Source organism: Patella vulgata, chromosome 2, assembly GCF_932274485.2.
Source record: "Patella vulgata chromosome 2, xgPatVulg1.2, whole genome shotgun sequence".
Lineage (NCBI taxonomy): Eukaryota > Metazoa > Mollusca > Gastropoda > Patellidae > Patella > Patella vulgata.
In genome coordinates this window covers 24,740,054-24,762,748 of record NC_065880.2, presented here as the reverse complement: position 1 = coordinate 24,762,748, position 22,695 = coordinate 24,740,054, and the positions used below count along the sequence as shown (strand labels likewise).

At 35.2% G+C, this 22,695-nt stretch overlaps 2 long non-coding RNA genes across 2 annotated transcripts; one reads left to right on the top strand and one right to left on the bottom strand.

Moving 5' to 3' along the window:
• Nucleotides 1-1,059: 1,059 nt before the first annotated feature.
• LOC130010719 (uncharacterized) lies at nucleotides 1,060-2,969 on the bottom strand. Its single transcript, XR_008786008.1, has 3 exons — nucleotides 2,873-2,969; nucleotides 2,119-2,182; nucleotides 1,060-1,432 (listed from the first exon to the last, which is right to left on the bottom strand). It is a non-coding gene; the product is annotated as an uncharacterized LOC130010719 (long non-coding RNA).
• A 12,891-nt stretch (nucleotides 2,970-15,860) lies between these two features.
• LOC130010718 (uncharacterized) lies at nucleotides 15,861-20,622 on the top strand. The gene is made up of 5 exons (XR_008786007.1): nucleotides 15,861-15,947; nucleotides 16,091-16,294; nucleotides 16,618-16,690; nucleotides 18,728-18,990; nucleotides 19,779-20,622. It is a non-coding gene; the product is annotated as an uncharacterized LOC130010718 (long non-coding RNA).
• The last annotated feature ends 2,073 nt before the right edge of the window (nucleotides 20,623-22,695 follow it).

Below are 22,695 nucleotides of genomic sequence, written 5' to 3'. Positions count from 1 at the left end.
GCCAATTTTCAAAACAATCAAGTCTGATGTGATTGATTTTTTCTAACTGTTAATCAATACCATGATAAATATCACATAAAACATTACCATCATTTTCATTTTTGATCCCTCAATATCCCTGGCCTAAAAATTTAAGATTCAATTATGCCAAGGTTTCAAAAATGCAAAATCATTTTTGTTACTGTTAGACATTAAATTATTGCAATACTTAGCGAATAAGCCTAGTTATTATAATATAAAACAAAATTTTACTAGTAATCTTAAGGATGTCTCTGATGCTTTTAAACTGTTGAAGGAGAATCCTAGTCGATTCTTGCAGCAGAAACCGTCCAATTTTTAGGCCTGAGATCTGTATTAATCAACACTTAATTTTTGAAAATGTCTTTCAAACAATGAAATGTTGAATTACATTAAGTCTCTTTCAGAAGAATCAACTTTCTACGTACCTTTTATAGGAAAAAAAATTACTTATCTAAAACTATTCAAAACATTGCAACAGCAAAATCTCTAAAATTGACAATTCTCTACACACTACACATAATGCTGACGTACATTTATGTTAAGAAATGGTGCTACTTTCTGATCTTTAGAGGTTGTGATACACAGAATACGGACTAACAAATACATATATGTGTACCTTAATGTCATCAAATGCAAATAAAATTTGAGTCATTGAAGATTAAAAGTTTGTGTTATGTCAGATGACAAGATGGTCAACCATTAAAGAATAAAAAAAAACATCTAAAATAGTTTAAATGCCTTTGAAACAATTCAACAAATTGTGAAACAACGTTTCTCTCGATGGCCAAATTTCATTATCACAATTGTAATGTAACAATCTTCAAAAATATGTTATTCTCTGAAAATGTATTTTGGACAAAAAGTTTTTAAAAACTATTCTTAACAATCATGATAAATGCTTTAATGGTTTATGTTTAAAAGTTTTAAATAGTTAAAACTCTTTGATTTAGTATAAAATAAAGTTTGTTCTGTTGATCTGATGTCCTATTACAATTAGTTAGCAAAAAAAAGAGGGAAAGTTAGACTATTTACTCATTTTTGACTTATATGTTGACAGTCCAACATAAAATCGGTTTTCTGTCTTAAAATAAAAGCTGACTTTATCTTTTGATGTAAAATTTTCAATGAAGACAGATTGCCATTCCGAATAAAAAAATCACCATCAAATCTTATGAAATTAAAAAATTTATTTTTGACCAAATCAAAGAGGTTTAGTCATTTTAACGTAAGGAAGATTGAGTTATTATATTTGAGTTTTTGATTGTAGGTGGAGACAGTGTGTCAAATAGAGAGAGAGTATATCACTTAGTTTAATGTGATGATGTTGAACCTGAGCGTGAGCCTAAGACCCGTTTATTTGTCTCTTCCTGCATCTGTTTTTCATACTCTCTAACATCTTCTTCTGTCATTCCTGAAAAGTAATTCAATAAGATCAATGAAATGGAGTTTAAACATAATATTTTTTAGCCCCAACCAAACTAATGAAGATGAGCACATGCCATGCAGTGTGCTACCAGGCAAATGTTTCCTCGAACAGTGGTGCTATGGTCTACTGTTATTTCAATTTCTTCAACATGTCAGATTTTGACATGCTGGCAGCCAGATCTTCCATCTTTCACTGTTGAGGAAACCGGGCTGGAAAATCAGGAAGAAATTTGTTGGCCAACAGAGGGATCCAACCTGGGATCTATTGGTTAATATGCATGCACTATACTCTATGAACCAATAATGGCCCCCAAAATGTGCAGGTAAGATGTAGTTGTGCTATATAATTAATGCAGCCATGAGTCATTTACAATTCTTGATTCATAGCACTGTGCAAATTTGCCGGGTTTTCTTTATCGATTTTCAAACTTTCCCAGATGGGTCTGTCAGTAATGGGCTCTGTGTCACAGGTTATAACAAACAGCTCTGCCATTTTGGTTCGACAACAAGTCAACAACCCCATTGTTGTGATCCTAGTAATTTTCACATTTTTAGCATTAATTCACATTTTGAGTTCAAAATATTACTTTCTGCACCAACTGGGCTAATCAAGTTTTAAGACCTGAACTGCAATGTAATCTTTTTAATCAAAAATTTTTTTTATATAATTACCAATCCATTCATCAATCCATGCAAAAGCTTGTTTGTGTCCCAAGAGTAAGATATCTCTAATAGACTGAAATATACGTAAAATTAATCAATTTGACTTTCTGTTCTTCGGGAAAAAGACTAATTTAAAAACCAAAAGTACTTGGTTCCACTATACGACGTATTATAAAGCTTTTAGTCCCAAATTTTGAACTAAATAACTTTCTAGTGATTCAAATAGCTATTTATTTATTAAGGCCCTGAAGAACTGAAAATTATATTGGTTTGGCCTTGTTACAAATTAAAACCCCAAATATTATAGTCAATCAGATGAACCATTTTTTCAGGAAAGATATAAGACATATTGTTGCCATCTTACATATAGCGGTTTACGTTCTTTAATATTTAACATGTATAATTTATTGTGGGCTTATCATTCAACTGAATTTTATAATTTTATTTTTGCTGGTCATTATATCTCATACTTTCACACAAAAATAGATTTTGTAGGACGAACAAACAGACAACCTAATTATGCTTGAATGAACATATTTCTATATCCAGATTTCAGACAACTGCTAAGATAATGTTGATAAGGATATTGGATATTTTTTTTGCTGGTCAAAATATTTGTATATCTCATACTTTCAGACATAAATTTGGTTTTATGAGTTGAACAAACAGACACCCTAATTATGCTTGAATAAAAATATCTTTAAATCCACGTTTCAGACAACTGCTTTAATGCCGAACAAAATACTATTAGCATAGTTCTCACCTTTTGCGTAAAGGATTCAACTTTTGTCTGCAGACCCCAAACTTCAAATTTTACTTTCACCAGTTTATATGAGCACATTATTGGTTCAGTTGCCTCCTGTTAAAGAAAAGAAAAACATATAATATGAGTTTGTAAGACAGAAACTATATACCCACATAAATATTCCACACCATTCATAATAACAGTTTGATTTAAGGCTACAGTAATTTGATGAACTATTGAACAGAATGATAAATAGTGTACAGAAATCAATCAAACATATCTACACTAGAAACATATCACCCATTAGTTTCAAGGGGGGTAATATCAAATTATCAATATCATATATCAAATAGTCTCCTCGTTATTGAAAATATAATCATGACCTACTTTCAGTTTTCTTGATGGTTTGTTACACCATAAATAACAAGTTAAAATGGTTAGATCTACATCAAATGTGACATATTGTCTAACTTGAACGTGTCTAGATTGGGCCATTTAAAGTTCACGTTGGTTTCTATTGGGTTCAAACTGATGTGTGTTAGATGAATAAAGTGAAACACCTAGACCTTACTTTGTGAAGGGACTTTTATACTCAATGTGCTTACATATTACATAATAACACCAGTCTTTATTATAAAATAATATATATTTTGGAGTTTTGAGATATATTTAAAATATCTGGCTTGTTGTAACTTTATATACTACTAGTATTAAAGTACAGATGTGATCACCCTTTGATGATGGCATACTATTATAATCTATAATAATATAATAATCTACATCAAAAAGGTTTTAAATGTTTGTATCCCTTCAAGGGACAAAATGATATTTTCAAAACATTACTGAGCTCATGACATTATTTGATGGCTAATAATGTTTTTCATATTTTTCATTAATTTTGGATTTTCACTTATAACGTCACTTCATGGCAATTTTGTCATTAAATAAATGACCGTAATTTTATCAAATGACATTTTCACAACATCAGTGTTTGTTTTTCTGATTTTGATAAACTCTGAAATATTAATCTATATATTTAAAAGTCCAACTTTCATATCCCTTCAAGAGACAAAAAACCAAAATATTTCTTTAAAACATTACTGAGTTCATGACATTATTTGATGTCTAATATGAAATAGTCAATTTGATTTAATCTCTCCCTACATCAAGTTCTAGAGATTATTTTTCAGTGCTAATTGCCTGAATTATAATCAAATCCCCCTAGTAGCACTATAATTATCTACATTTTCAATATTATATTTGCCTTCAGTCAGGTTACCATTATCATATGTTAGTTTTTAATAATAAATATATCTTCATTAATATAATAATATCAACTATGGTTTACCCCATAGTTGTGTTTATTTTAGGAACGGGATCCCGTTTGGTCATGTGATCGATCACGTGATCATACCGGAGGTAAATTGACTATGTTTGGGCAATAGCACGTTACGTGACATGACCGTATTTGGAAAATAAATGACGTAGTTCACACGTTGACTGTGACGTAATACAGACGACGTCTGCCCAGCCCCACTTTCACTGTTATCGTTTTTAAGAAGACCCAGTCAAATTTTTGCTTGATTTAACTCATCAATTTTTCATTGTAATTTAATCATCGATTGATTAAAATCATCCGACAGAAATCTGTATTTCAAGATGTCGAAGAGACCTACTTTGCGAGATGTTCAGCTAAATAGGCCGATCGGGAAAAGTTGGAAAAAATTCGGATGTTTTAGGCCTATCGAAGAAAGGGAAAAGGCCTGTCGGCAGACCGTCTAAGGCCAAGTCATCAAGAGTTAAAGCATCATCGACAACTATACCGAGGCCTGAAACTGCTTCAGATAGGCCTATTGAATATGTACAATTATGCCCTCCGCTCCCCGAAGATGCCTTAGAGTCCGGTGATAGGCCTACAGATATGGACGTGTCACAAGAATTGCCATCCTGTTCTGGATATCAAGCCACCGGAGGCAGGCTTACAAACAATGAGACGCATACTCCGGGTGAGTACGGTTTTGTAGATTTTGAGCAGGCATTAAGATCAACAAATTTCTTTCAAAATCAACGCGCTACTGCGAGTACTGTAGCTTCAAACCCAAATGGGCCTAGGCCTAATTACCAGGCCCAGAATCAGTCAAATCTTGCTCCAACTCAAAAACAGGGCCTTACAGTTTTAAACAATGACACTTATCATTATGTTGCTAGGCCTAATAATCCTAGGACTATTGATTTGTCTAATGACTGTCCAATAGGCTAGTAGCCAAGTCAGAGCAGGCTAACGTAGTTGGCACAGAGTTTAACGCCTATGATTTGGAAGAGCCGCCACGTGTAATATCTGCGGCGGACGATTCGCTCTAGGCCTATTTACACGTACCCATTGCAATAAGAAATAAAATTTGGTCGTGTCAATACATAAATTTAGCACATTTACTTAAGGTGGGTACTGAGTATCAAGATAACTTGACAACGGTCCTACATTTGGAAAAAGGAGCCATCGTAACTAAGCCGAAGCCTACGGAGAAGATTTTGGACATCGATCGATGGACAAATGCGTTCATAATTATTGCCAGAATATATTGGGAGAAATTTCCTGAAAGAATAGGGGATTTATTGCAGTATATGTCCGTAATAAGAGAAGCTTCCACGAGGTATCCTGTTGCGGCGTGGCGCTCGTATGATGAGCAATTTCGATTGAGGCAACAGAGGCATACTTGTGAGTCTTGGGCAAGAGTAAACCCAGATCTCTGGATGCGCCTCATGGTAACTAGGCCAAAGAATCATTCGGAGTACGGTGCACAAATTAGCTATAAACAGAAAGAAGGCATTAAACCTTTTCTCTGTTTTGATTTCAATAAACAAGGTTATTGTTCATATAATCCATGTAAATATCAGCATTCTTGTGGGAATTGCGGGTCCCATGGTCATGGTAAGAGCAGTTGCTTGAAGCAAACCACAGCTGTTGATAATCGTGGAACTGGATCTGATTTTCAGGATCCCAGGTCAACAAATAAACAATTCAATCAAACAGCAAATAGGGGTTTTCAGCGGGGTTCATTTCGTAGGGGAAAGTCGTCCAAATATTAGTTCTTCTGGTGGTTTCGTTCGTTCAAGTTCTTGCTATAATGTGTTTCAAAGTTCTGTTGATTCGTTAGATAATTCCAGTTGGTTTTCTTTTTCACTTGCTAAGTCTCCAATCAACATTGATCATCTGCGGTTTAAGTTGAATAATTATCCGAATAGGCTAGAGGCGGAGGAAATATTGCAGGGGTTTTCTGATGGTTTTCCGCTCCATTATACTGGGCCACGTGAACCTTCAGATGTTAAGACTTTGAAATCAGCTTTAAAAAATTCTGAAGTGGTTCAGGAGAAAATAAAAGCTGAGTTAGCTGCCGGGAGAATCGAAGGGCCTTTTAGTGGGCGACCTATTCCTACTTTAAGATTATCGCCCATTGGATTAGTCCCAAAAAAAGGAAGCTGGTCAATTTCGTCTGATTCACCATCTTTCGTATCCAGCTGGTCAGTCAGTTAATGATTTTATTAGCCCGGAAATGGCTTCTGTACAATATACGCCTTTCGATACAGCACTAGGCATGGTGCAATCATTAGGGAAGGGTTGTCTTTTGGGTAAATCTGACATTAAAAGTGCATTTAGACTACTTCCAGTTCGTAGGCAAGATTTTGATCAGCTAGGTTTTACTTTCAACAATTTGTATTATTTTGACAAATGTATGCCATTTGGTTGTTCTATAAGTTGTTCAACATTTGAAAAATTTGCTAGATTTTTAGAATATTGTGTTCGTTCGGAAGCTGGCAGTGATCAATTGCTACATTATCTTGACGACTTTATGTTTGGGGGTTCTCCACATTCTAATGAATGCACATTATTGATGAACACTTTCAAGGATTGTCTAACAAGCTTAGGTGTTCCGATTGCCGAGGAAAAAACTGTTGGTCCGGTAACAGCTTTAACTTTTTTGGGCATTCATATTGATACGCTTAATATGACACTAAGCATTCCACATGATAAGATTCAGGATATTTTGGACAAAATCGAATCAATGCTAAGGTGTAACAAGTGCACTCTTAAACAGGTACAGTCGTTGATAGGCTCGCTTAATTTTGTGTGTCGAGTAATTGTCCCTGGCCGTCCATTTTGTCGGAGATTGATCGACTCGACATGCGGATTATCAAATTTAAGTTGGCTTATTATGGTTTGATGCATATTGGTGAGTTGGTGTATTCTGATCCGACATATGCTGATCGCCCTCTTCGTCAAGGCGATGTCACTATCGAGGGAATTGGTAGAGAACGTAGTTTGCTGATCAGAATAACATCATCAACAACCAATCAGTCAGGGCCACCGACTACTTTACGTATACCAGCGTTGAATCACTCTACGTGCCCCGTTAGAGCTATCATCTCTTTTGATCTAATGAGACCCCAAGACGCTCAATATTACTTTTCTCATGCTGATCAGAAACCATTAACAAGAAGTCAATTTTGTGCAATTCTATTCAAAGCAACTAAATCTTTGGATCTTCATTCAGGATAGGTAGGGCAACGGACCTTGCTAGCCGCGGTTACAAGGAGGAGGATATCATGAGAATGGGCAGGTGGAAATCCAGCGCGTATAAAAATTATATTCGCTTGTAATTGTACTCTATAGTGTAGGTATAACACGCCATATTTCTAATTGTAGATACATGTAACACTGTTTGGTTTGTGGGAAGTTCCATTATTTTCTGGGCTAAACACAGAGCTGAAGCTACTGGTGTGCTGCAGGAAACATGGCAGATGAAGGGAGAAAGAGGTGGGGTCTGGGCTGGGTTATTACCAAACATACAGTTTTTGATGCTACAAGCTAAGCGACCTCGTGATATGCTTATATTACATTTAGGAGGGAACGACTTAACTGATAAGTCTATTTTTGATTTGACCAAGTCAATAGCAAAGGATGTGGCTTACTTGAGGGAGATATTCCCTCAAACTTCTTTAATATGGTCGGATATACTCCCTCGTTTCACGTGGCGGGGAGTTAACGATAAAACTTGTAATTTAAGTGAGGGAGAGGTAAATCATGCTCTTAGAGCTTTGGACATTAAACGAAAGAGGATTAATCGTGAAGGCCGTAGGGTCGTAGTTAATAATCCCCCTGGTCATAATATTATATCTCACAGTATCACACGTTTCACTCCACATTTTTTTTCGAGGCGATGGTGTTCACTTGACGAATTCTGGCAAGGATCGCTTGATTGCAAGTTTCATACAGGCTATAAATGCTTTTACAGTCCACCCCACCTCTGTAAAATTTGATGCCGCTGTCGATCTCAAAGAAGATTAAACAGCAGGTTGGTAATTTTAAATCGTGTTGACGTTTAGGTTTGCTATGTCCGTGGTACGGTGGGCTGTCTTAAACTTATGTTCATACGCTGCGTGCTCGTGGTACGGTGCGCACGCACGGTGTTATGCCCGTGGTTTGGTGGGCTTTATGTACGTATTGTTGAGCACGTGGTATGGTGTGCTCACGTTTTTATGCCCGTGGTTCGGTGGGCTATGTTTTAACTAAGCTGTGTGCACGTGGTACGGTGTGCACTCTGTGTTATGCCCGTGGTTCGGTGGGCTTTATGAACGTTAAGTTCGTATAGTTGAGCACGTGGTATGGTGTGCTCTCGGTTTTCATGCCCGTGGTACGGTGGGCTATGTTTTAACCAAGCGGTGTGCTCGTGATACGGTGTGCACACAGTGTTATGCCCGCGGCGGGCTTTTTGAACTTTTAGTTCGTATTGTTTAGCACGTGGTATGGCGTGCTCACGGTTTCATGCCCGTGGTACGGTGGGCTTTATGAACTTTTAGTTCGTATATTTGAGCACGTGGTATGGTGTGTTCACGGTTTCATGCCCGTGGTGGGTCGCACGAATTTCGATAGAATTGGGGGACAAATTCACTGTGGTTAATTTGCTTGTGGCGGAATTCTATATTCTCTGAAGAGGTCGTAGAGATTTGGTTCATTTCTTAACTTGGTTTAACCAGTGAGAATTCATGAACATTTTCTACAATTTGGGTACTCTGGTTATACTATGGTTAAACCTAGATAATCTTATACATTTTACCCTCAAACCTCATGAAGATAGACCGCGGCCACAAAATTCCACATTAATTGATACTATCTATATTAATAAACTCAATTTCTGTCATATCATTAAGACTTGTGATTTGAATAGATCTCGTTCTCTTTAAATAATATCAACTATGGTTTACCCCATAGTTGTGTTTATTTTAGGAACGGGATCCCGTTTGGTCATGTGATCGATCACGTGATCATACCGGAGGTAAATTGACTATGTTTGGGCAATAGCACGTTACGTGACATGACCGTATTTGGAAAATAAATGACGTAGCTCACACGTTGACTGTGACGTAATACAGACGACGTCTGCCCAGCCCCACTTTCACTGTTATCGTTTTTAAGAAGACCCAGTCAAATTTTTGCTTGATTTAACTCATCAATTTTCCCGCCCAAATCCCGCCCTCTTTTTGCCTTGCGATACTTTGTCGGGTTTTATTTTTCTCTTTTCAGGCTTGGTATGTTTAATGGTTATGAAAGCTTAATTGGTTATGTTCCTGTTTGATTCCTGATTGGTTATGTTCATTATTTTTTCATCATTAGTATTGTTGGTCATTAGTATTTATGCTGTTATTTTAATGTTCAATTTGTAGCTGTTATTATTATTTTATTCTTTTCTTCAAATTATTATGTCGGCGGAATTCTATATTCTCTGAAGAGGTCGTAGAGATTTGGTTCATTTCTTAACTTGGTTTAACCAGTGAGAATTCATGAACATTTTCTACAATTTGGGTACTCTGGTTATACTATGGTTAAACCTAGATAATCTTATACATTTTACCCTCAAACCTCATGAAGATAGACCGCGGCCACAAAATTCCACATTAATTGATACTATCTATATTAATAAACTCAATTTCTGGCTTTTATGAAAATGATAGCATTCTTATTATTACTTAGTTTGTTAAAATTTCTTAAAGGTGGCAGTGTGAAATCAATAGAAAAAAAAAATAAGCTTTATATAACCATTTATAGCTTAGAATGATCGAATTGGATAATTTCTCGACTAAAATGTTTTCTAATAAAAGTATTTTCAACTGTGTATGGTCTTAAACTCTGTAATTAACGTGTATTACAGAATGCCAAGGTTTTTATTAATAAATAATTATCTAAAGATACATTATGTAAGATTTAGATAAAGAGCTAGCCATTCTTGCTATAATAGTTCGAAAATAGATAATGTAAAATGAATAATTTGAAGATATTACCCTTTGAAGGTTTGACAAGAGGTGTGCAATAATTTCAACCACTGTACTGGTTGTTCGAAGCTAAGTCTCGCTCCTCCATTTATAGCTTAAATCAAAATATGGCTGAACTGTTCTAATCTATTTAATATCGGATAAATCCAATGCCATCGAGAGTTGATTATGGCCTGGATAAGTTAATTAATGTCTAATTAATAATTTAGAAAACATTTCTGGCCTAAAATAAGACCTGCAATAGGCAGATTTAGCTCCTGCATAATGTATGTTTAATACATAAGATTAATGACAATATAACAAGGAATTCATCATGTGGTGTTATTCAACCTGGTATTGCTGTAATTAGTTGCTGAATGTTTTCAATTTAAAGAGAAATTCTAGACTTTAACTAAACGTAGAGTCAGAATAAGAGAAGAAGCTGTTTAAAAGAACAGCTCCTTGACAACAATTTATGCTATTGTTATTGATCTAATGTTGAAATGTAGATGGGAATGATATATTTTTCAACATGATTTAATACATCTCATTATTTATGTCTGTTTTAAGTTTGGATTTATTTGTCCTCCAATTGGTAAGATAATTAAGTACTGTAGTCTTACACTGAGCAGGACTAACAAACCAGGATTTGACAAATACAAGCTAGTAGTAACAATAGTTAATCACAACTGATACCGAAAGTAATAACAGTAAATCATTCGTTATCTTTACTTTGGAAAGCCATGAAATTTCCGCCTTTGGTATTGGCCTTCAAGCCCAATTTAATTTTGACTCCATCTCAGTGAAATTAATCAATATGGTACATATTTTAGTTGACCAATGATCAATAGCTTAATGTGAAGCAAATAGGATTAAACAGCAGTACAGAAATAGCTATATATTGTCATGGAGGCTAACATTGAGTATTTAAAAATATATTCCAATGACAATCGACACCATAATTAAGCAATAATTTGTTCTAGATTATATCTAATTTAAGAAAGAAAATCATTGACATTGTCATAAATTCCATAGATTAGGAGTAATTATTATATAATAATGAGATAAAATGATTTAAAAATAGCAGTAGTGTTGTGTTCTAGTCTACCACATATAATACATGCCATTTTTGTAAGTCTCCATTTTTTGGCAGAAAAAAAAAAAATTCTTTGATGCTGTTGACCACTTTATTTCAAGTGAGTTAAAGCTTTGTATGTAGGAGTCAATCCTACTTTCTATAAGCAAAATCTTTTTTTTGTTTTAAACAATATACCATCTAAAATCGAGGATTATTCAGCCATAGCAACAGAAACTCTATATAACAAGCAGATATTCAAAATTGGTTTCTGATTAGTTTACAGAGTAAATCTAACAAATGAATTCTTCTCCTTAGGCAATGTCTTGTGTCAATCACCAATGAACAATCTCATCAGGTTTTTGAAATGGCACTGTTAACTATTTAACTACATGTACATTGTACGGTATATTTGTACACTTTGGACAGATCATTTTGGTGAAAATTTGGATATTGGGTACAGGCATAATCCTATAAGATATCTAACATTTTCATATGTATATTTTTTTCTTGCTAATGTAGATCAGTAAAAAAAATTTTAAATTTCAAACTTCAAAGATTATTAATTACTAAAAAATCAACACTGTCCTTAAGGTTTCCATCAGATTCTAACAAAACTCATAGTAAATAGTAAAATATTGTATATCATGATTCAGGAATAAAAGAGTTGGTTCCTAATACCAGGACTAGACTAGGATAATTACTTCCCTTATCTCGGTCCCCATGATTTGTAGTGTGTCTATAGCAATCGGGAGAGAATTACTAGTCTGATATAATAAGATGTCAACCAAGAGCCTAGAATCAATTTTTTAGTCACACTTCTAAAAGTTTGGGCTGTTCTGATAATTTCTACAGTAAAAGTTTTGAATTTCTTTCATAATTTTCAGCCAAAAAATCTAATTTATGCCTTAATTTTCATGAAATTTACCATATTAGAAGCAGATATTTGTTTTTCTACATGACATTCCTTTTTTTTAATTGAAACAATATGAATTCGGCAGTCCCTAGAATTTTTTTTAAAAAGGTATGGCTGTTGTTGTAGCTGACAAGCAAGTTGATTGACTTCTTAATTAACATGTAATAATTAACCCGATGTAATTTAGCCGATAGTAGATTGATTAATGATACCTTAGTGGCCGGTTCATTGGTTTACCAATCGGCTAGGTTAAACATCAATCGGCTAAAGCCGACAAAAAACAGCTGATTAAGAACACTGGTTTAAATCCAGAATCATTAAAATGCAAGCCAATTATGGCACATCTGTACACTAAAATTCAATATTTATTTTAATATCTATTTGAATTGATATTCTATTTCTGTTAAATATGTTTGTATGTCTAATGTTGTTTATAAAGCTTTGAATTTGTCAGTGTATATGCTGATGATATCGAAATGCCTAAGAAATACATAACAATGTATATGAGAGAGGGAGAGAAATTGTGTTTAACATCCACTCAACAATAACTAGATCAATTCGGGAATAACATAAGGTATACAGTGCTAGGACTATTTAGGAAAAAGTGCTAAATTTTTGATGTTTGGGTTTGGTCCGGTTCACTGATTTTAATTGCTTGGTATGCTGATCTAAACAACATGTCCGTCTTGAGTAGCATTGCCCTAATATAAATTACATAAGCGTTGACAACTATTAACCGGCCAGTGGGAGTATCAAATAACTTAACATTTTAATTTCTAAAATAAAAATCTCATTTTATATAAAGTCTTTGATATCAGTTGTTTAGTCTTCCAAAAACCAAGTTTTATCATGCTGAGCTATTTTTGTACGCCCATATTTTCAAGTGGACGTGTATTGAGTCGCCCCTGTCAGCCCACAATTTATTTGTGGACACGCGGTTCCTTTCGATATTGGCATTTTATCCAATATTAAAAGCTGTTCTAACATATCACCATTCCACCCTTATGATGGTTGAGTTCGAATTTCATGAAAATCGGATTGAAACTGCCCGCTCCTCGTTCGCAAATAGTGTAAAAGTATATAATACCAAGGTTGTGGACACTGTAGAAGTCACAATTTTTTTATCCGATTTTGATCAAACTTAAAATATATGTCTATATTCCACGGATTTTTGTTTCTTTCCATATTCGCACACATCGGTCCGTAACCTCCTAGATTATGGACCCTGGGTGTACCAAAAATTACAGTTTATACCCGATTTTAAAAACCGTTTAAATATACACCGTTACACCCTGGGTTTGAATTTTGTGATAATCGGATCGAAGGCTGTGGTCCCCCTAACGATTTGTACCCGGTTTTGAAAAAAACTTAATATTATATGTTTATGTATCAAAGATCTCGGTTTGATGTTCGCGTATATCGGGCCTAAATTCTTGCCTTGTGGCCCCTATTGTACGAGAAATTTTAAGAATAATACTACGAGTTCTTGATGTGGAAATTTACACGGAAATATTTATTTATGGCTAGGGATATGATATCATATAACCAGGATGTAATTTAGATAAGAAAGATATGATATCATATCCCTAGCCATAAATAAATATTATATATATATATATATATATATATTCGACTTTCGTGTTTTGAAGGGGCGAAAAGTAGAAATTATGAATGGTAGTTATAGGCTTCCATAAGATTGTAAGACAAAATAAACATTTTACCATTGGTTCACGAATGCCTTTAAGTGCCATTTATAACAAGGGACTCGAAGGATGGGGCTAGATATATTCCACAAGTAACTCAAACGGTTACGTCATATTCCTATCTGGAGAGCATGCGCAATAAATACTAAATCAGTTTATGTACATTCATATTACATTATTATTTGTGTTGCGAACCATTTGTGTCAATTTATAGGTCCTAAATATTAGCGATTTAGCTCTTTTAAATAACAAATACATGTAGATTGTTTTGGGGTGACCTTTTCCCTGTATGTAAATAATCAGTAAATGTTCATATTTTTGCATCAAAATAGATAATTTTAGATCAAATTTTCTTTTACTGATAATTGATAAGTTCGTAAATAGTATTGTACGATGGATCAATAGGCCATTAATATTTCGATATTGACCCCTTTCTATAAAAATCAATATATAATTGGCAAGAGTTATACAATCGTAATGTGCTCAACAACCCTTGTTTTACTTATGAATATTTATCTCCCCAAGAAAAAGTTCCAAAATCATTTAATTGGTTAACAGCAAATTGGTCAATATCAAAATATATGAGTAAAATAATGTAAGATATTTTATACCCTGGCTTAGACAAGCTGCTGTAGATATTACATCAAATTAATAAGCTTATTATTACATTATGTAATATTTGAATCAATTTATTTTAATTTTATTAAATTGTTATTAAATTTGTTTATTTCTGTGTTTAATTTGATTATCATATTCAAAATAAACTAACCCAATCTAATCATCATGTAGGGCTAGTAAATTTTATATTAAGATATCTGTATTTCAGCGAAGGCTTGGCAGGTCTGTAGACAATAGCGGGAGTGACACTGTCAAGTCGATGAACAGTTATAAATGATTTGATGTCATAAATTCAATAGCAATACATGTCACTTAGAATTATAACCACTTTTAATAACAAATATAAGTTGCGACATGTAGTTTTGTAGGGCAGTTTATATTATTCTTACACAGCGCAATTTAATGACAGTTGAGAAATATTAGGTATAAAACACTTGCAAAATATATATAATGAAAGATTATGTGCATGGTGTAGGAGTTTAATACGTAGGCCCTATATATTGGCTAATAATTTGAAATGTCAACTGCTCATATCTATAAGATGTTTTTATTGTGAAACATGTTTTGTTATTATACGCTAGGAGTGTACATGTAATACATGTAAATATATTACGACACCAGTCGATACAAAACATAATAGCGCGTACCTATAATAGAACAATGGTTTACTTTACGCAGGTGCGAATACACAAGGTGTCCATCATCTCTTTTCTAGTCGCATTTATCTTTTATTGTTGTAGTATGTCCTCATTACAATGAATAATAAATATGATCCACCGGGACGCCTCTTGGGATTAATGCCGTTTACAATATTATCATTACATTGTGCTTATCAATTTATTTCTCAACGTATGCCTAGAGATTTCTGTTTAAACCACGTTCTAACATTCTAACGTTATTTATCCGCCTTCAGGGTCTTTGTAACATTACAATATTCCAACCAGTTGACTCTCCGTGTGGGTGATTTTAGGTAAGACCCTAAAAGAAATGGGTCTGGTCCGCCTCTCGGTACATGGACGATCTTTGGGATGACTGAATTGTAATTATTATAAAAAATGTTCGCGTAGTTCAACTCGCCTTGACATTTAGGCTTATGCATATTGTAGACATAGAGTTGAGTGCATCCATGTGAAGCTAGTTCAAAGAAGTTTACGCTATCCTCGGTACACTAGCTTGTTTCGCCTGTTCAGACACAAGAACTGTGCGATTTTCGTGCTTCTAAATTAAGATGCTGGGTGATCGAGTGGTATAACGCGTGTCATTTAGATCATAAGATATGCCGTTGTGTCAAATAGCGTGGTTTCGATCCCAAGCATGTAGTGATCAAGGGTAGGGTTGCTTGCCTATGCTCGTGGATTTTCGTCGGGTCGCACGGTTTCTTGATGACCATGATAATTACTTTGATTACTTTACTAACCCTTGCCCAGTGACTAGGACCGTTGTCATTTGTGTTGCCATAAACTTCCAGGAATTGTGGTGAGTTATTGACACTACTGGTTTATAACAACCTTTCGCAGCTGCACGTGCACCGAAGATGCTGGTTGGCGTTTGTTCAGCCTATATTTGATTCCTATTTAGGATTATACTGAGGGGTTTTTTTATTTGTTATTATATTATAGTTTAGGTAGAAGATGGTGTACGTTTCTTTACGCTGTAGCTTCTGGTTTTGCTTTATTGTCTGTGATGATTCTACATATGACGGGTAACCTTCAGTCTATTCCCACCATGGTAACGGGACTATGTATGTTTGGTAAACTGGGAGTGACGGCTTCTTTTTCTCTCATCAGTGTAATGGCTATAGAGATGTATCCTACAGTTATCAGGTATAAAAGTATTTAATACACTTTGATGACCAACCATACAAATAGCACCACTACAAATTGTGAAGATCCTTACCAAGTCGTCATCCGACATCTGTATTGGCTTATTTCACGATGTAATTAGGTCTCCTATTTTATGAGACCCTTTTCATGGCGCTGTATTGATTCTTGCCTCATCCCCTCTTGCAAATGTCATCTGATCGAATAATTATTCAAAACGGTAGCAGCGAGACGGCTTCTTGTTTTACTTTTTTCCGACAGGTCCGTCAAAAAAATTGGATTTGGTTCAGCTCGATACAATACAGGCCTTATGTTCTTTGTTTCAGATGTATGGGAACTGCTATAGGTGTAGCTTTTACCGCAGCTGGTTCAATATTGTCTAGACAGTTTAAATTCCTGGTAACTACGTTATCATTGTTATGTAAAAAAAAAGTAGAAACGGTTGATGTGTAACAAGATAAGTAGGACGTTAAACGCTTTTTCATTTCTTTTCCTAAACGGGTTGTGACTATAGTGACCGAAATTGAAGATTGTGTTAGAAAGCAGTGATTTAGACTGGAAATAATGGGAAAGATAAAAACAAAATATCTCGTGATTGCTGTCAGGCGTAAACCTAAGACTATTCACATATTATACACTTTTCGGTAAACAATCTTTATCTTGGTAACACTAATATGATATGTATGCCTTGTGATATCCCTTTGACTCATACAACGTTCATGTGATCGTTAATGATCTGCAATTATATTATATTATATATACTGATTTTACTTCTTTCTAAAAAAAAACCCATGATTATTATTAATGATTCTACATCTTCAAGTTGTACAAGGCATTGGGGAATTGCATTTGATTATCGTTAATTAATAAACGTATTTTATACACTAATTAAACATACTTACGTATCTTGACTTGGTATATGTACATCAGTAAAAAATAACGAATGACTTGTAAAAGACGCTGGAAATGATACCTCTCGACCTTCGTATATAACTGAAATGAAAGAATATGGGATGAAATGTGGTTTTAGCGTCCTACTGTTATGCAGACCAGGCCAATGATTGGTACTGTTTCTAATTAACATGTGTCTATATAACCTGGCTCCCCAGTATTTGAATGATTTATTTAAATCCAAACATTTTACACAGCTTTTAAACGCTATACAGCACGAAAAATTGTAAATCACAAGATGTATCCCTTTCAAAGGACCTTTCCAAATTAATTACTCATTGGGATAGATACATATAATAAATGATATATTTTATTAATTACACAGTGTCGCCTAATACTGCAGTAATCGGCGCTTTATTAAATGTAAAGAACTTAACTAACAATCTGCACGAGGCAGGTTATGGTTACCACTTTCAATACCCAGCATGTCTCGTCTTATTTAACTGAGCCGTTCTTAAACAGAAGGTTCGATCCCAAGAAAGAACCTCGGTATATTCCAAGGTTTAGCCTAATCTTGCCATTGGTGCAGGACGGAGGGCCCAGAAAGCGAAATAAAATGGGATTTAACGTCCTCCTGTTCTGCTACGACTGGGATAATGAAGGCGGGAATACGCCATACAGTGTGCTATGCGGGAAATTTTACCCGGGCAGCGGCACTATGGCCTACTCTTATATCGAATTCCAACTGCCAAGGGATCTTTTACGTCCACGCCAATGTATACACGTTACCTCGGTTTATCGTACCACCGTATGAATACAGCTGTTCTTATCAGTCCGCTGTCCTGCATCACTAACAAGGGGAACCCACGTCGGAAAATCCCAATGAACTTTCTCGACCAGTGCAGGGGTCGAACACGCTACCTCCAGGCTAGCGAGCCAGCGTCTTACCCACTTATGCCACGGGGGCTCCGCCCTGAAATAGACAATCTGATTAAAATACAGATCTATATTTCTTTTCGTTTTTATACTTTCGATTGCCTCTACAGCATGAAGATCTGACCAGTTGTAGTGGGATGTCGCGTCAGGGGTTTTACGAACGCCCTTTGACCCATGACGTCAGACATTTGATTAACCAATCAACGTTGATGTTTTTAGTACGACCCCCATAGTTCCGTGCACGGCACGCCAAGAAGTTGCCACAACAGACCGTTTCATTGGCCGGTAATATAACAACTTTTCCAGATGCTAGTGTATTAAAGACAAGTAAAACTAAATTCTGAACTATAAAAAACGAAACGAAGGAGGATCTGTATTTTAATCAGATTGTTGAAGGGACAGTGTAGTCGTCGTTATGCTGGGACGAAAACCGAGGTTCTGTGCACGTTGCCGTGCCTGTAAAAGAACCCTTGATAGTTGGAATTTGATGAAATGCCACTACTCGTAGCACATTGCATGGCATAAGCCCGTCCTCATTAGTCCGGTTGGCGCAGACAAGTAGGACATATCGTTTTAAATGAACAACTAATTCTTATTCTTGTGTTTCAGGATGCGTTTCATTATACAATACCATTTGTTGTCTTTGGTGGATTTATTATTACAGTTGGTTTTAGTGCGCTAATATTACCCGAAACAATAGGAAAACCCCTTCCTAATATATTACCTTGTCGTCATCGTAAAATACCACTAACTGAAGGTGCCCGTTTATTTAATCCCTGGGAAAGTGTGTAGAATACATCAAAGACTGTTTTTATATACAACGATATTTTATCAGATTTTGATTACTCAGATGTTCTTTAGCTTGACATTAGGTAAGATTTATTCTGTACATATTTTATGTTTAAAAATTATAAATTAACTTAGAAAATTTCGAATTGTTTTGTATCTGGAATAAACCTCCAAATCGCTTCTTACCTTGCCATATACTTAAACACAACACCGAAATAGCAACTTTTGTTTAGTAAATTATTTTGTCAAATAATATTAAATCGTTGTGTCTTTGCTATATAGGTAATATTTCTAATTCCTACCCATTTTCGTTGTAATCAAGGGCGGATCTAGTGGGGAAAGTTGCGTATCCGTCGCCCCCTACCACTTTACAACCGGAATCTTGACTGAGACCATTGGACATGGCATTTCCGGTCTTCTAGCTTCCACAATTTTTCGGGGAAGGCCTCCCGGACCAGCGTTGGTCGCTTCGGCGCCCGTGACGCCCCGCTCCCCCCACTCCCCCCATCACTGGATCCGCCCTTGTTAATACACATATTTTGTTGTATGAGAAAATGTATATATATTTCGTTGAGCTAGATTTCGCTCTGGACATTTCTCGTCGGATGAGTACATTTTAAAATGGTGTCAGAAATCGGAAAACATTGTCAATATAAGAAAAAAACACAACCCAACAATAATATTTGGCCAATGTATATTGTACTGGATTTTAGCATTCATTTGTAGGCCTACAAAAGTCAATTTTCCGTTACAAATAAGAAAGTTAGAACAATTCAATAAAATAAAAAGAATTGATTATTTGGGTGAAAATAGAATCTGAATATAAAAAAAGGTGTCTATATATCATTTCTTTCTTTCTATCTATTTTCAGAATTTAACATACTCGTAATCTTATGTCTTGATATGAGACCTATTTTATATAATGCTGTTTTGTGATATACATCGTCGTTTTTCTTGATGTCACCATCAACAGTTATTGTAGTGAGAGCGAAAGCAATAGTTATTGTTTATAAAGGACAAACAGGATTTCCGTCCAGAAGAAATAAAGACTAATGACGAACAAAGATAATTTAAATTTGTAGATTTTGTGCATAAAATACATGTACTTAATCGGAAACCAAATTATTTTCCCTACCGGGAGTTTAAATGATACGATTTTAGTTGTGTAACAGGGAGGGGGTGGGATTTTGCTCGTGTACCTTTACACCTTTCTGTGTCCTATGTACTTCCCTTTAAGAACAGACTACATCTGCTTTTGGCAAAGAAAACAGATAATGGCGCTCAAGGATGTGATCAACCCTTTGTTAATAATTTGTGTATTTGAAGTATTATGTTATATTATGAAGTACCTGTGTGTTATCTAAACATCTTGATAAGCCCGCGAAGGCGCCTGAAACACGCTGTGGCGTTCTGGGGCTTTTTGTTTTAGTTTTTTAAAAATTTACTAGTATTAAGATATTGGAACATAACGATAAATATATATATACCTTACGGATTATTTGTGTTGATCGTATGTTAATTATACTTTTATAAGTATAAAGATCGGTTGACGGGTAATGAAACACACGTACACCAAAGCTGTTGTATGAGCAGTCCGTAAAGGTTGTCGCGTGTAACTAAAAGGCAAAACCTACAAATTTTATTTACTGCATATCACTGGATGGAAGCAAACATTAAGCTATCTGCTACTACTACTACTGCTGCTTACTACTACAACTACTAATACTACTACTACCTACTTCTACCATTGCCTGTCCAACCTCGTGGGTTTTCTCCGGGTCCTCCGGTTTCCTCCCACTGCTAAAGACTCCTATGCGCAAGCGAATTATTGAAATAAAATTAAACCATGTGTTAGTCCCGAAATGACCTAGTTTGTGTCGAGTGGACGTTAAACCCCATTTCTCTCTCTCTCTCTACTTCTACCACCTGTTACGGCACTACTATTATTAATACTACGAATCATTGTCACTAAAGTGTTCGCAGTGTTCTCCATAAATAGATTTGCCGATATTCACAAGTGTTACCAAATCGAATAATGACAATAGCAAAGGACGTAATCATCAGGACAGGAGGGTTGACTGGCAGACGGACAGTGTCTGGAAATAATAATCCATAGTCCAAATCGGGACATCATATTAGTATACGTTCATATGCAACCTGTATGTCACATCTTCATTCTAAATTGATCAGGCTAATAATAGTGAAATTGCGAATCTTAATCTAAAATCGTCTACCTTCTAGGCATCCCGTGCGTGTCCGTAGGGCCAAACCGTCTTACAAATTTACAGTGACCAATGGAATATGTATATTATATCCATAGTTTTATGAATTCTTGTAATGATGACATGTTATTTAATTAATTATTTTGTAATGAATTAAAAGTTAATACATTTGTTTCGTATTACTCATTAAAACTATAATTTCGGGGTTAAACCCTCTTTCATTTACGTCAAAGTATTGGATTGGATTGCGTTCATTTAATGTATTATATTTATACTTCTATTAGTGATAGGGCAAACTCTATGTGATTAAATGTTTTATCAAAAGATATAGTGCAAACTTGTTTACTAATTTCAGTGTTATTTTTGGCTTACTGTGTCGAAAGTGGAACACACGATTGATTATACTTCATTACTGGCTTTATCAATAGACTTAAAGTTTACAGCGAAGACAAGAGTGTCGATCAACAAACCACATCAACATATAATTGACAATATCATTTTTGACCAATATCAAAAAGGTCTTGTCATTTATATCTAAATAAGCAAAGCGGATTGAGGTTTATGATATTTTCGTCACTTTACTATAAGAGACATTTACTTATCTACTATGGTTATGCGTCCAATGTTACGGAGGTTGGGGAGGGGGGTAGGTGACTTTTGGTCAAACCAGTTGCACTTCCGTCCAATGTTATGGAGGGGTGGGGTAGGTGGCGTTTGGCCAGAGTAGTCGCACTTGTATATTAAATACGTTTATCAATATATTTCCGATGCTTTGCGTTATCTTAGCTGAGAAATAAACAATATGAAAGGATTAATACATTTGGTTGATCGTTGATCGGACAATATTGTGAGTAACTGCCTCTTTAAAAGTATCAGCGATAGTTGCATTTGACGGGTATAGGGGAGGCCTTATTCACAATAAATGAATGAGTAGACGTCCACAATATCATAATGTTCTTGGCAGGTCAAACCGCTCACAATCCATCAAAGGCCGGATATAAATGACGAGAGACCCTCCTATTCCACGTACGAGGCCCCTCCCAATCCCCCAACCTCAGGACTAGAGAAAGAAAGATCGAAGCGTGTTTTAAACACAATTGAAGAAAGCCGAGGATGATGACGGATATTTAAGACCACAGAAAATGTAAGAAAGACTTATGAAAGTGTCAGAAATATTAAAAACCTTGACCGGAGGTCCACTAGACCTTCAGGCCTTTGGCTTCAATCCGGCACTGGTAGTATCCCATATACATGTATAGACTAAAACTCATTTGTTTTCCAGTTTTATGGTAACAATTATTGTACTCGATAGAGGGACAGAACACAATCTGTTGAAGGGTGATAGCTAAATCGGTCACGCTGTTTATAAATCTTTGAAGACATTAGCGGTTATTTGTTTGAATAGTGATAGAAATGAAGTTAGCTATCGACTTTCTATTGAAGTGTATTTATTGGTTAAATCTTATCTCATCAAACTCCCTGCTATATGGACTAGTTCGTTTTTATTGTTCTGTAAATATTTCAAACATCGAAGGTCTATGAAGATATATGTGCTTGTCTGAATGG